This window comes from Chenopodium quinoa, unplaced genomic scaffold, assembly GCF_001683475.1.
Source record: "Chenopodium quinoa cultivar QQ74 unplaced genomic scaffold, ASM168347v1, whole genome shotgun sequence".
NCBI classification, from domain to species: Eukaryota; Viridiplantae; Streptophyta; class Magnoliopsida; order Caryophyllales; family Amaranthaceae; genus Chenopodium; species Chenopodium quinoa.
The window spans coordinates 86,068-100,297 of record NW_018745247.1 but is presented as its reverse complement, the minus strand read 5'-3'; positions in this window follow the sequence as shown (position 1 = coordinate 100,297).

The window sequence follows — 14,230 nt, the reverse complement described above, 5'->3', positions numbered from 1 at the left end:
ACACGTGTCCCCTTCACATAGCTTCTGAAATAGCGGCCTTCAGGGGCCTAAATCCCAAGAAGCGCCGTAATTCGGCGTAGCCCACTAAAATCTAGGTCAAGTGATCTAGATAGGGGCACACCTACCAATGACCCTATAAATAGGGAGATATTTCCCTATTTGGGGACACATTCAATCATTTATTACACCCATTTTCTCTCTCATCCGAGAAATTTCAGAGCTTGCAATCCAGGCAGATACCCACTTTAATTTCCGTACTCTTTATTCTCTTCCAAGTTATTAACTTGATCTTCGAAGGCGGAGCTTCAACCACCCGGAGTCTCCGTTGTTTTTGCAGGTTCAACTCAGTCAGACCAGTCTTTGTGACGTAACTCTCCCGAAGGACAAAAATACCGAAATCACCATTGTACTCACTCTTCTGACTCTCCTCCCTAAGATACTGGCCATATTGTAATTCGACAGCTTCTTCTCCACAAGTCGGTATGTCGCAATTCGAATCGAATTTCTAATTAATGAGGCAGTTGTTCTGGCGAGGAATTTTGGGTATGGTGGTGGCGGAGGGTGAATAGGAAGGGGAGGATAAAGGAGTACATGAGTATGTGGAGGGAGAGAGGATGCTAGTGGTCTGTCGAAGAAGATAGGAGGTATGGTGATGGTAGTGGTGGCGGACGCAAAAGCGGAAGTGGGCATAATAATTATGGGTTTGCTGGTAATGGGGGAAAAGGTGGGCTTTCTGGAACCAAATTGTTCCCCTTTCCTTTATATTTGACTGGGAATGGTTGGTTATGCAAATTCACTGCAAGTTTTATTGGACTTTATTGTTTAACGATTGGTTTTATTGATTTGATTTTATGTAAATTAAATTGACGAAATTGCTAATGGTGGGATGTTATTGCTATAGTATGATTTAATTTGTTTTGGTAGTTGAATGAATATGTTTCTGTAGTTGCTGAGGTTTATTTAATGGAGAATGTTTGCTAAATTACAGAGGAAGGAGAGAGGAGAAAGGAGAGAGAAGAAAGGAACGGGTGAATGATGAAGAAACGGAGTTTGTATCGTTAGAAAACGTCCAGTTAATCAAATCATTGAAATGCATAAAATAACATTAAAATATTTTGCTCATTGCTCATTGCTCATTGCTCATAATTGCGAATATGTCACTATATAACAATGTTGGTTAATATGACATATTAACCGGGTATAATTACTACTAGTTTTGCTATCTTAGAAGAGTAACATTAGTGTTTTGATATTTTTCGACCTTCCCCATGTATATTCATTAATTTTTTTTTGGGTATGTAATATCAATTTGTAAGTGTTTAGTTAATTTGGTTAGAGTTAACATGATTTGGAGATATGGTGCTAAGAGTTAGCTATTCTATTGGGGTTAAATTTTTTGTGAAACATAGTGATAAATATTAATTTTTTATAAAATAATTTAGCTTTTTTCAATTAAGAGTATAGTTAGCTTTTTTCAATTAAGATTATATGATATTAGGCCAATTGGGTAAGTGTCTATAGAGGTGCCAATTCGGATAACCGAATGGAGTTTGGGTCGGGTTTGTTTGGATCGGATATATTTGGGTCAAAATTATTCTTTTAACTCGGATCGGGTCAAGTCGGGTCAAATTCGGGTCGGATCAAAGTCGGGTCATGGACAATCGATTCCGGGTTGGATATGAGTAGGGTCAACTCCAGATCGGTTTACTTTCAGTTCAGATAAATTCAGATCGGGTTTAAAACGGGTTTAACTGGGTTATTTCGGGTCGGATGGATTTGGGTCGGGTTGATTTCGGTTCGGATGATTTCAATTTGTTCAAGGTCGGTTTGATTGAGATAAGGTTGATTCGTACCGTTGATTCACTATTGTTTAATTTCAATTCAATTTCTTTCTGTGTATGGCCGATTTTGGTCAAGTTGACCAAATTCATATTCAAATAAGGTTATTTTTAATCTAGAGTTGTTATTGAGTTTTTACCTTAGTATTGGGTTAATATCAAGTCGTATCATACATTTTTATCGTTTGATTATTAATTACGAATTACGAAATTTTAGTTTTCTCATTTGACCAAGTTATGTTTAATATTTATCTTTGAGGCAAATTGAAATTGAATAATTATCGATGACTTATCATACATAGTTGAACGAGATGAGCTAGTGATATATTGACAAATGATATATAGTATACTAATAAGGGGGCGTTTGGTTCGCAAACTAGTATGGGGTTGGAATCAGGAATGAAACCATAGTAGTATGAGTTTGGAACTTTATTTTTAATACCATGTTTGATATGTTTATGAAATGTAATTTTTTTTACTTGATACCTAAAAGTATGGGAATGAGCCAAACCCACCTCCCCAAAGCCGCCCAAGGTTTCTAAACCCCATACCTTTGGGGTTTGAGGTATGGGTTTGAAACTCTTAAAATCATAAAACAAACATAAGGTATGTGTTTAAAACCATTCTAAACCCATACCTTATATCTTAATTATGTGAACCAAACTCCCCCTAAGAATCATCTTTTAAAGGTTATTATAAATCTTTTATCGTACAATTTTCAATGTCATCTTTAAGATGATACGGGTATTAAGCTTAGAAAGTAATTTTATATAATTGGCATATACATGAAGTAAACTTATTACTCCGGATTTTTTATTTGTAGTAAAATAAGATAACTTATTAATAATTAGTAAATATAGTAGTATAAGAACTTGAATAAAAAAAAAAGATGATCATTAATTGTGGTCGGGTTAAATTCGGATTGGGTAAAAAGCAAATCGAGTTAAAATCGGGTTGAGTTATTATTAGTTTGGGTCAAAATAGATCGGTTATTTTTTGGGTCAATTTCGGATCGAGTTGAGCTCGGGTCCGGTATAATCGGTTCAATTTAAGTTCAGGTCGGGTAAAATTGGATTCAGGCTGTGTTCAGTTCGGATTAAATTGGTGCCGGGTTAAGTTGATATCCGATCAAGTTCGGATTCGGGTCAAGTTCGGTTCGGTTACATATCCGATTTGGGTGTTGATTTTCTTGGATCAAATCGGATCGGTTACAGTTTGTAATGGATAATTTTTTTCGGTTCGGTTTTTACACCTCTAAGTGTCTAGAGAGCTTTTAAATCAAATTATATTGTTATTCAAGAGTTTATTGAAATTGGCCAACTTTGTATTCTCGTATATATATTGATTGTATGTTTATTGCAGTGATAAGTAACGCAATGTGAAGGGGCTTCATTGTTCAACCTCAATTCTTGTGGCATGTGTCCATTGCCCTCGGTTCCAAGCTCCCTTGACGATCTTGACTAATGCAGAAATTAAGAATGTTGGCAGTGCATGTGAATTATTATGTTAGTTTAAGAGTTGCGAATGAAAATCAGGTAATTACCAACGCTTTATATGTGAGTTTTGTTCAAGTATAATTCAACTAATTTAAGTTGTATAAATGTGTGGTTAATTTGGTGGGTTTAATTCACTCTACTAAAACATAAAAACTAAAGCATAGAGCTGAAGATTATATGTTTCTTTTTTTTTTTAGGGAAAAGATTATCTGTTTCTAGCCATGGGTAATGTTGTATCAAAAATGATAAATAAAATTTATTAAGCATCTTTTGTGATAGTTGTCATACCATATTTGCTATAGAAATGATCTTTATATCAATATATGGCCAATTGAATTTAGTATTACATGTTAGTTTGTTTTTTATATGAAAGTACAAAAAGTTGATTATTTGAGAAAGAACCAATATCTTTTTCTTATTTATAGAGGACAACAATTATAGGAAATTGGTAAAACTAATTAGTCACTTAATTTATTTAATTTATTAATCTATTTCTTATAAATAGTAGCTCGAACTTTGTTCAAGTATTAGTAAACTACAAGTAGAGTAGTAGTAGTACATTTCTATTGATTTTTTAACTATTAACCTATTTTTATTCTTGGTTTTAGTTGTGATTTGTAATGGCTTACAGGTTCGGTTGATGTTGATTACTTACCGCATCGCGGCCCTACTATTACTTCAAACAATTAAAGGTCAATGATAAGGAGTTGGACTGTCAAAAATTATTCAAATAAGTTTTATTATAATTATTATTTTATCATAATTTTGGAATATACAATCTTGTAAAATAATAATAATGTAATATGAAGTTTTTAAGAAACTTGTAAACCGTTTACGGATTATAAAAGGCAGTCACGAATAAAGAGAGAATGATAGGCAACAACGATTGACCCATGAAAGTTTCACCCCACTAATAATCCATGAGATTACTAATTACATATGGTTCGGAACCACGAAAGGAGGACTGGGGATGATGGTACGAAGTGAGTCATGGAGTCACTTTCACCCGTATTGGCCTCTACTCGATTCTTATAATGAAAGGTTATTCCTGCGATCTCAAAGGCATGAAAACAAAATGTTCAACTCGCTCCAAACTATTATTGTGCTGAATTGGTTGAATAATAATGCAACATATAATTCTAAAATATCGTGATCGCTTGATTAAACAACAAGATTAAAAAGGAACCTAAACCGGCCGTCCAAATTATCTTATTAGTCGTGATTTTCAATTACATATTTCCTTTAAACACACAATATGGTGATCAATAAATATAAAATAGAATAACCATTGATATTGGACACAATTCAACAATAATATCACTAGTTAAATCAAATTATAATAAACATAATCACGATACTAGCAACAAGAATTAAAAATAAGTGTAATTAAGTGATTAATTACTCAATTTTCGCATTTCCTTGATTGCTACATCATGAATAAACTGTTAGTAACTTCAATAAATATATAAAGCAAATTGATATTAAATTAAATAAAAAGTAGAGTTTATTTCGTCCAAACCCTCAGTTAATAATACCTATCATGCTTTGGTTTAAGTATATAACATAGGGTATTGTATGAACTCCTTGGAGTGCTTAAGGAAAGTATTATGGAAGAATATGGTGGCTAGTATTTAGGCTAAAGAGGGAGAAGATAATGATTTTGTGATCTAGCTTGTTTATGATTGAAAAGGGTGATATAACTTCTATTTATAATGAAAAAAGAAGGGTCAAAGAATCAAGAAAAGGTCGAATTCGAATCGGAATAAAACTCTTGCGATATACAAAATTTTTTTGCGGTTTTTGTTTTTATCATATCGTTTGATCTGGAAATTGGAATAAGAATAATATGTCGTTGGAAAGCTCTTGAAATCTAGTTTCTAAACCATTTAGAATCAGATTAAAATCATTTGTTGAATAAAATATATGGTAGAAATAGTGAGACGGTGTCAGTTTTGGATAGAGTTTAATATTTCAATCATATTTTTTTTTCATTATAGCTTGGAATTAATATTACAATATATCTTTGGAAAGACAATTTCAAGGGATATCCAACCATCTAAGATTTGTTAGAAAATATGAGGCACGAAAATAATATCTGACTATCTTTGAACGTCTTTCAATTCAAATACAATTAGGACTTTCCAAATGAAAAGTTTTATTCAATTTCAAACTCTTTAATCTTATCTTTTCAAAAGGATAATTAAGATCTTTTATAAATTGATAGAAGCTTCTAATTAGTCCTAATTTGTTAATGAATGGGATTAAAACTTTTGGACCCTCCACATGATCATTGGGCCGTAGGTAAGGTTGTTTTAGGATCGATTTGGGCTCAGTTTAGTATTTTTGCCATAACTTATTTATTATAACTCGAATTTGGGCTTATAATATAATGTTGGAAAACTCTTTTCAAGCCCCGTGAGATATTTTATGATTATGCCTAACAAATTATAAAAGTAAAAGGAACTTAAAGAAATTATTCTTAAAGTAAGGTTATGAGATATTTTATGATAAGAAATATATGAAATAAGGAACGAAGAAAAGGAATAAGATTCCATTTCAACCCATGAGTTCATGTTATTGTAGTTAACTTAGCAATTCGTTATCTTCACAAGTATCTGATACTGCTTGAGTGTTTCACTTTTAAAGTGACCTCAAACTATTGAAGTTAAGCTAAGTTATCGACTTACAAGCTTAGAATGAAGCTAGGAGATCTACATAAGTTGTAAGGTCATATGCTTTGTTTAAAGATCTTTTAAGCAAAAGGCTGGAACAAGTAACGGTTATTGTTATGTTCCATAATAACTAATTGATTCGTTTACACACGGAAAGACTCACGTTCAAAGTAAAAGCAATAGTTGCGAATTTATTTGAATGGCATGGTTATCCAAGCGTCGAGTCAAGAAATGCTTGATTATAAACAAACATTTCCCTAACATGATAAACTCACTAAGTTCAAGTCATGGGCTTGATTTGCGTTCCGAACATCTTTAGAAATATCACATTGACAAGAAAGTACTCAAGGCTCTATTAGATAGGCTCTTTATAGTTGCTCAATTTGGAATCGTTATAAGACAAGAAAATCTTACTTGTTGAAACCGACAAAGCAGAGAGCTATTGTTCTTTGTATAGACAATTGACTCCGGAAGCTAAAGAGGATTCAATTACTTCAACGTTTCACAAAAGATTTTGAAAGAATATGGCTATATTCATCAAATGTGAACAAACTTTACCTTAGTAGCTCAAGAGTCCAGTGAAGTACAGAATCGACTTGGCAAGATATCAAAACGTCTAGATTAGATAGAGCAATGTTCGCTTGAGCCAATCGTGACCATCTCAAAGTTATGAATGGAAATTTTTCATAAACAACTTCACAAAGAACAAGGTATGTCCTCATGGAGACCTCGATGCCATTTGAAAATGACTCGAACGATGATGGTTCACAACCCTTCCTATAAAGTTCTTAAAGATTTGCACAAATGACTAATGTTACACTAAACAGATTGTCGAAGCTAAGAAAGGACGCCATATTTAGTTATGGATAGAAATAACTTCTAAACGTTTTTTCAAGTATTTGTCTAAGGCTCTTAGTCTCACTGGGAGTTCACCGGCTTAGTGAAAAATCGCTTGCTAAGTGGGAGCTGAATGGCTCAATAAAGACTAAGATAGCTCAAGTGGGAGCTAACAGTTTGTTTCACAACAAACTTCTAACCAAAGACAATATACATGTCTCTTTGTAAGCATTCAAGTGAGACTACGGGCATTACCTCCACAAACTAATTGAGAACATAAAGTTTGTTGCTCTAAGTGGTGTCTTTTTGTAAAGTCACACGTTTCCAAAACGACAAGTGGGAGGAAAATGAACTCGATGACCATCGTGCTTAGCAACAAAGTAGAACTAAGAATCTCCGAAGACCTTAAAAGGACATCGTGAGAATGCTTGGTAAAGAATACTCAAAAGGACTTTACAAGTGCCTTAAAAGAGAATTCATTACTCACAAAACATCAGAAATGTTGGAGTAAGATCAACATCATAAAAGGGCTTTGGAAGCGCCTTGAAACTCAGTGTTTAATGCTATTGCCTCGTATAGGTATAGAATTCACCAAAAGCTTGGATTTAATCCTATAAATTTCTATTAAGTTAGAAACAAACCTTAAACATACAAGCATACTATTTACTATTAGATAGTACATGAATAATGTATTTTAAGATAGCTACGACAAATCCAAATTCCGAATAATGGTTAGAGGCCATGAAAATCCAAAACATACCCCATGTTTGAAAATCATGTTTGAAACTTGATTAATTTGCATGAAAGGTGAAAGACCAATTGATTGCAAATAAGCTTTCAAGTAGAAAACTAACAAATGCGGAAATGTATATGCATACATAGCTAGATTGGATGAAAAGGATACAATTAAATTCACGGAGCTGATTTTAATAAAAACCTATTCACCAATCGGAATGCTTAAGTCTTTTCGTGATTGATCTAGAAAAATTGCACATATGAAATATGGAAAAATAGATACCAAAACCGCCTTCCCAAAATAGGAATTTGGAAGTGACTATGGAATAGTCTAAGGGTTTTAAAAATCTAAATAATGCTAGATTTGAAAGCAAGCTCAAGGAATCCGTCATGGGATTAAAGGAAGCATTGCATATAGGAATTGGAACGTGTTTTATCATAATGTTAATAAGAGGATTGGCTTATGGAGAAACATAGAAATTCTGATGAATAAGAATTTTGGTGGGAGCAAAAGTAAAGGTCCAACGAGAAGTTTACGAACTCTATTGTGAAACAACTATCAAATGCTAAATGTTTAGATTTGAAAGTATTTTGACAATGGACCAAGCTAAAGGCGATACTTAGTATACATATTGGGAATTAAGTTCTATGGTATAGACTTAATTAAATATTTAAACGAGTAAAGGAATTTACCATATTAAACATGAAGGACTTTGAAAGGCTTTCGACCCATATGTATAAAACTAAGTAAATGTTTGAACTAAGTATGCTAGGCTAAATACTAAGTCAAACAAGAAAGACTCTAGTAAGAGACTTTCAACCATATCACATAGAGAACAATTTAGCAAAGACTCATGAGCTAAACTGAATGAGCTATGATATGGAATCGTCACACGACTTACTCCCTCCATTTTAAATACTTGCTGCATTTCTCCATGTGCGGAGTACTAGGAGAAATTGGAGAAAGTAATAAAATATGGAGGTAGTGGTGTAGTTGAGAAAATAAAAAATTGTAAAAAGCAAAAGTAGTGGAAGAATAAAAGGAGAGAGAGTATTATGTTGGGTCCACTAAGTGTAAGAAATGAATTAAATATTGTAAAAGCTTTCCATAAAAGGAAATGGAGCAAGTATTTAAAAACGGCCGAAAAAGGAAAGTGGAGCAAGTATTTAAAAACGGAGGGAGTACTTGCTTAGAGCATGTGAAGTACGTATATAGTACCAATCAACTTGAGTCTAAGTATTAGATTATAGTCAAGAACATCCAAATAAAACACTTGGATGAGTTAGAGGATGAGTTCTTGACGCATGGAAACGAATATAATTTGAGCATTGATGATGCAAGCACAAACCTTAAATAAGGATGAAATCCTTAATAAGGAAGCCATTTGTAAGCACGAGGTAAGAAGCGTCGTGGCTTGAAAATGGTAACATGGATGTGCATCCATGTATAATGTGTGAAAATTTAAGGTAAATTTAAATGATCACAAGTGATTAGGGTTAGACCTGACAATCTTGACCCGACCTGATTGACCCGACCCGAATAACCCGACCCGTAACCTGAAAGTTGACCCAAAATCATTGACCCGAAAATGACCCGAACTTGAACTAACCCGACTCGACTCGAAATAGAGTTGACCCAAACATGACCCGAAGTGACCCGAACCGAATGACCTGACCCGAAATTGACCCGAAACCTGAACTTGACCCGACCCGAAATGACCCGAAAGCCAAAGTGACCTGAACCAATTTTAACTTAAATTGATTGACATGAGTCGACCCAACCCGTGGTGACCCGACCCAAATCCTAAGTGAATAGGGTGAAATAGTGAATTACTTAGTTTAGGGCCTCTTTAAATTGATCTTAAAAATTGACCCGATCCGAACAGACCCTACCCGAATTGACACGACCCGAACTTGACCTGACCAAAACTTGACCCGACCCGAACTTGACCTGAAGTGTTGACCCGATTTTGACCCAAACCCCAAATCGACCCGACTCGACCCGAAACTGACCCGAATATTTGCTGACCCGAACTTGACCCGACTCGAACCCTGCCTAAATGACCTGTTTGCCAAGTCTAATTAGGGTATTCTAAATCATTGTGAGCCGTTGGGAGTGAAACCCAAGCAAGGCATCATCAAGAAGTCTACTAAAGTATATGATGAGAATATTGTTGCCTAAAAAAACAATAATAAGGAAAATGTTAAATGGAAAGTTCGTTGTTGAACGTTGATGATTGTAGGTTGTCAGGATGAAGGTCACAAATCATGAAAAATGAGTGGGAGCCATTGCTTGGACAATAAATCCTAGATCACATGTAATCCATTAACACTCTCAAAATTTATTCATCTTATTATTGAAATGGTGGATAATGAAGATGCTAAGATTTGCAAAGTAAATATAACTAAACCTATGCAATAAGTGAACGACAACATTCACAAATTGCGTGAAAGAAATCAAGCACATTAGATATGGTTGTGATTTCTATAAATGGTTTATGAAGAGTAATACTCTTAAAACATTTGGGAAAACCATTTATCACAAGATAAGACATTGTGAAGTTTCATAGTGGAATAAAATTTTTCTAAATATTCCACAAAACTATTAAATTGTGGTTTAAAATTAAATAATTATTCCATTCAATTTTAAAGAATGTTCCAAATAGGGTATCAAGACAATTTCTTGGATAAAGAAACACTTATTAAGTGAACATTGAATATTTTAACCGAAAATTATCCCTAATCAAGGTCATTTATATGGTAGACGATTAATGACCAATAGAGATTAGTGTGTTGTATGATTTATAGCACCGTTTCTTGTGCTATGAGGACATAAATCATTTGCATAAATATTAGTTTAGAACCATACTGGATCGACCTATGAGAATAATTTAAGAGATTCAAAATCGTCACAAGTATATTTCTCATTATTGCTATCGGAACTCTTTTCCTTGACCATGAGTATTGTGAGGTCTCTTGTTTGAGTACTACTACGTGTTGATGTCGGTCAAACGTCTGCCGTAATTGGGGATTATAACGACGGCTATCAGGCGGCTAGGTCCTCTTAGTAAGAGAAGCTAAAGTACAAGACTAAGAATTTCCCCTACTAATAATAGGGAACACGTCTTGTTGTTTACAAGGTATCTCGAAGAGCGAGCATGTGGAATTGTGTGGTCGTTCTTAGATGGATTTTAGAAATCATCTGCTAATTGACAATCAAACTCGAATTTTGAGAAACACTTCTAAACGTAATAGGGATGACGAATAATCTTACCCTATAGTTCATGAAGAGACATAGGAAATGGGCTATACACTGAATGCTCACTTGTCTAGAAGGACAAATGGGAGATTGAAAGAAATGGTGCCCTTCAAACAAGTGTATTATTCTGATAGTGGGTTAAGAATTATTAGAAAGCTAATATATTCAGTAAGGTCAAGTGATCGGAATGCCTAGGTGGATGCCGCTTCCGATCAGTAATATTAATGTATAATTAGTATTACAGCTTAATCTTCTCTGAACCCTTCGGATCACACCCAAGCAATGAACGAATCGATACGACGGATTAATTCTGAAGAATTAATGAGTCACCGAGTAATAAATATTTAGAGGTCGGAAATTCGAGCTTAGCGTCGGAGAATCTCAAATGTCTAACCAAAATTTAGGATTTGGCGAGACGGGAAAATGCTTCAAGTAACAAGTAAAATCCTAGCCACACAAAAGGCTAGGAAAGCGCGCCCAAGAGGAGCGTGCCACGTGGCAGCACAGATAGCAAAATGCCATGTGGCAACACGTGTGGCAGTGCACGTGGTAGCAGCCAAGTGGCAACCGCCACATTGGAAGCCACGAAGTGGCAGCGCGCCACGTTGGTAGCGTGCAACATTGGCAGTGCGCCACAATGGCAGCGCATGTGGCAAGGGCCGTGGACCCGGGTGATGGGTGATGGGTGATGTACACGGGCCAAAAGAAAATGGCCCAACTGAACCCAACTTAGGGCTCAAGGTTGGGTGACACATGGTTAGTTCACAATGCATGTGAAATGCCTTTGGGACCAAGTGAGAAAGTGATCCTCACCTTACCATGTGACACTTGTTACTTGTTCCTTAGTTTATTTAAATAAGGGTTGAATTCATCAATCTTTCCATGTGGATCTTTTTGTGAAAAAGTCCCACATTGAAAGATGAGTGGAATTCACAAGCTATCCTTCCTTATAAATAGCCAAAGCATGGCTTTAGAATTCTTTGCTTGAGTAGGAGTTCAATAGGGAATTGCATTTGCAAAAACCCTTTAACTCATATAATACTCGGGTTTTGGTCGGACCTCGCTAACCTCGAGGTAACGGACCTAAAAGCCGGTAGTTGTTTTTGGGGCTAAGCTTTCAAGTAAGAGCCCAATCGGCCAGGCGAAGCACGCGACAAAGGTATATTTCCTATTTTGCCATTTTGTGTTTATTTTATGCATTAGTGATATTATTTATTCCGAGCGTGATCCTTGGCTCGGGTTTTTTCTGCAGTGATTAGGACTCACCAAACCCCAACAGAACCGTAGTGCATTTTCATATTTGTCCCCTTCCGGGGATTCACAGATTATGCATGCACCACAGTCATTCATAGTAGAGTTCCCGTCTACATGCACCTTCCAAACCTGATCAAGGTTATCTGGAGAAACTGGCCTTGTCATTTCGATAATGGAGTCGGCAAATGCCTGACCCTTCACTGCCTTTCTTAGTTCGTAGGTGATTTCAAGACTTTGCATTTCAATAGCCCATTTGAGCATTCTACTGGATGAGTCAAGGGTTGTCATTGGTCGTTTGAGGGGCTGATCTGTGTAGATCACCACCGGATGTGCCAAGAAGTATGGTTTAAATTTCTTAAAAGCCATGTAAAGAGAGAGACCAAAATTTTCAACCATGGGGTACCGGAGCTCGGCATTCCTGTACACATGGCTAATGAATTAGACCGGGAACTTATTGCCGTCTCTCTCAGCAAGGGGAACATCACTGAGGGCATAATCTGAGACGACTAGGTACATGAAGAACATCTCCTTTGGCAGAGGCTAACCAGCCTTGCCAAGGAGTGTAAATGTACTTTCAATTTTTAAAAGGTCGCCTCAGCATCATCTCCCCATTAAAATCTAGTCTTCTTGTTGATTGCCTGGAAGAAGTAAAAGGCATTTATCACCTAACCGGCTGAGGAATCTCCCAAGCGCAACCAGGAAACCGATAAGCCTCTAAGCTTCCTTGACAATGTGAGGTGACTTCATGTCGATCACTGCAAAGTATCTTCTCGGGTTTAGCCTCTATCCTCCTTTGATCAATCAGGAATCTGATAAACTTCCCAGACACAACACCAAAAACACACTATTTGGGATTTAACATGACATTAAGTCGCCTGAGTGTGGTGAAGGTTTCTTGGAGATCAACAAGGTGATCCGTCTGTAGCTTGGATTTAACTATGATGTCATCAATATATGCCTTTCCATTCCTCTAAATCTGATTAATGAAGATTGTATTATTCTTCCGTTGAAAGTAGCAAGCACATTCTTCAAACTAAACGACATCACAATATAGTAGAATAACCCATGATGAGTGAAAAAGGCCTTCTTTTCTTGATCTTTTTTCCACAGGGGTATCTGGTAGTAACCGAAATAGGCATCCGTAAAGCTCATCATGGCATGACCGGCTGTAGAATTGACAAGACTGTAAATCTTTGGGAGCGGATAACTGTCCTTTGGACATGCCTTCTTGAGGTCCGTGTAATCAACACACATACGCCAGGTACCACTCGTCTTCTTTACAAGCACAACATTTGCAAACCTATCGGGTAAGTTACATGGCCGAATAAACCCAGCGTCCAATAGCTTTTTTACTTTGGCAGCTGCCGCTTGACTTCTTTCCTCACCGTGATTCTTTTGTTTTGCTGGATGGGATTCTTTTTTGGATCCACGGTGAGTTTGTGGACTGCGAGATCCGGGTTGATGCCTGGAATTTCCTCCACTTTAAAGGCAAAGATATATTTTAATTCTTTCAGCAGAAGGTACAAGGTTGCACCAAGCCTTTCAAAGGCAGTCGTCCCTACCTTAACAGTCCGCTCTAGACGGCTATCTTCCAGAGGGATATTAATGTGCTCACCAGCCGGCTAGGGATGGAGATCATCTAACCATTCCCCGGTGAGTGATTGATATTTCTTCTCATTCTTCACCTCCACCAGCTTTTTGGGTTTTCTCTTCTTTGCAGCTGCTGGAGGGGGTGAATCAGGGTCCTTGACATTGTCAAGTTCTATTGGCTCCTTCAGGTGACCGGCTGCAGCAGCATTCAACTTGACGTTTGAGAGATAACAAACTCTTGTCGTCTTCTGGTCCCCGTTGATGGAGCCAACAGTGTCATCATACCTTCCATATTTGAGAAGCATGAGAGCTAGGATGATGACGACCTTACATTCGTTTAGAGAGTGGGTCGGCCAAGAATGATTTTCTAGGCGATCGATTCTTTAACCACCAAGAACCGGACAACCATGTGTCTCCCTTGCCCCTTCTCTCCCAGCCAGACAGGGATGTCAATTTGTCTAACTAGGTACACGACCCCTCCCCCAAAGCTAACTAATGAGTGAGAGACGTCACGCAGACCATCCCTCTTGTAATTAAGCCGGGACAGAC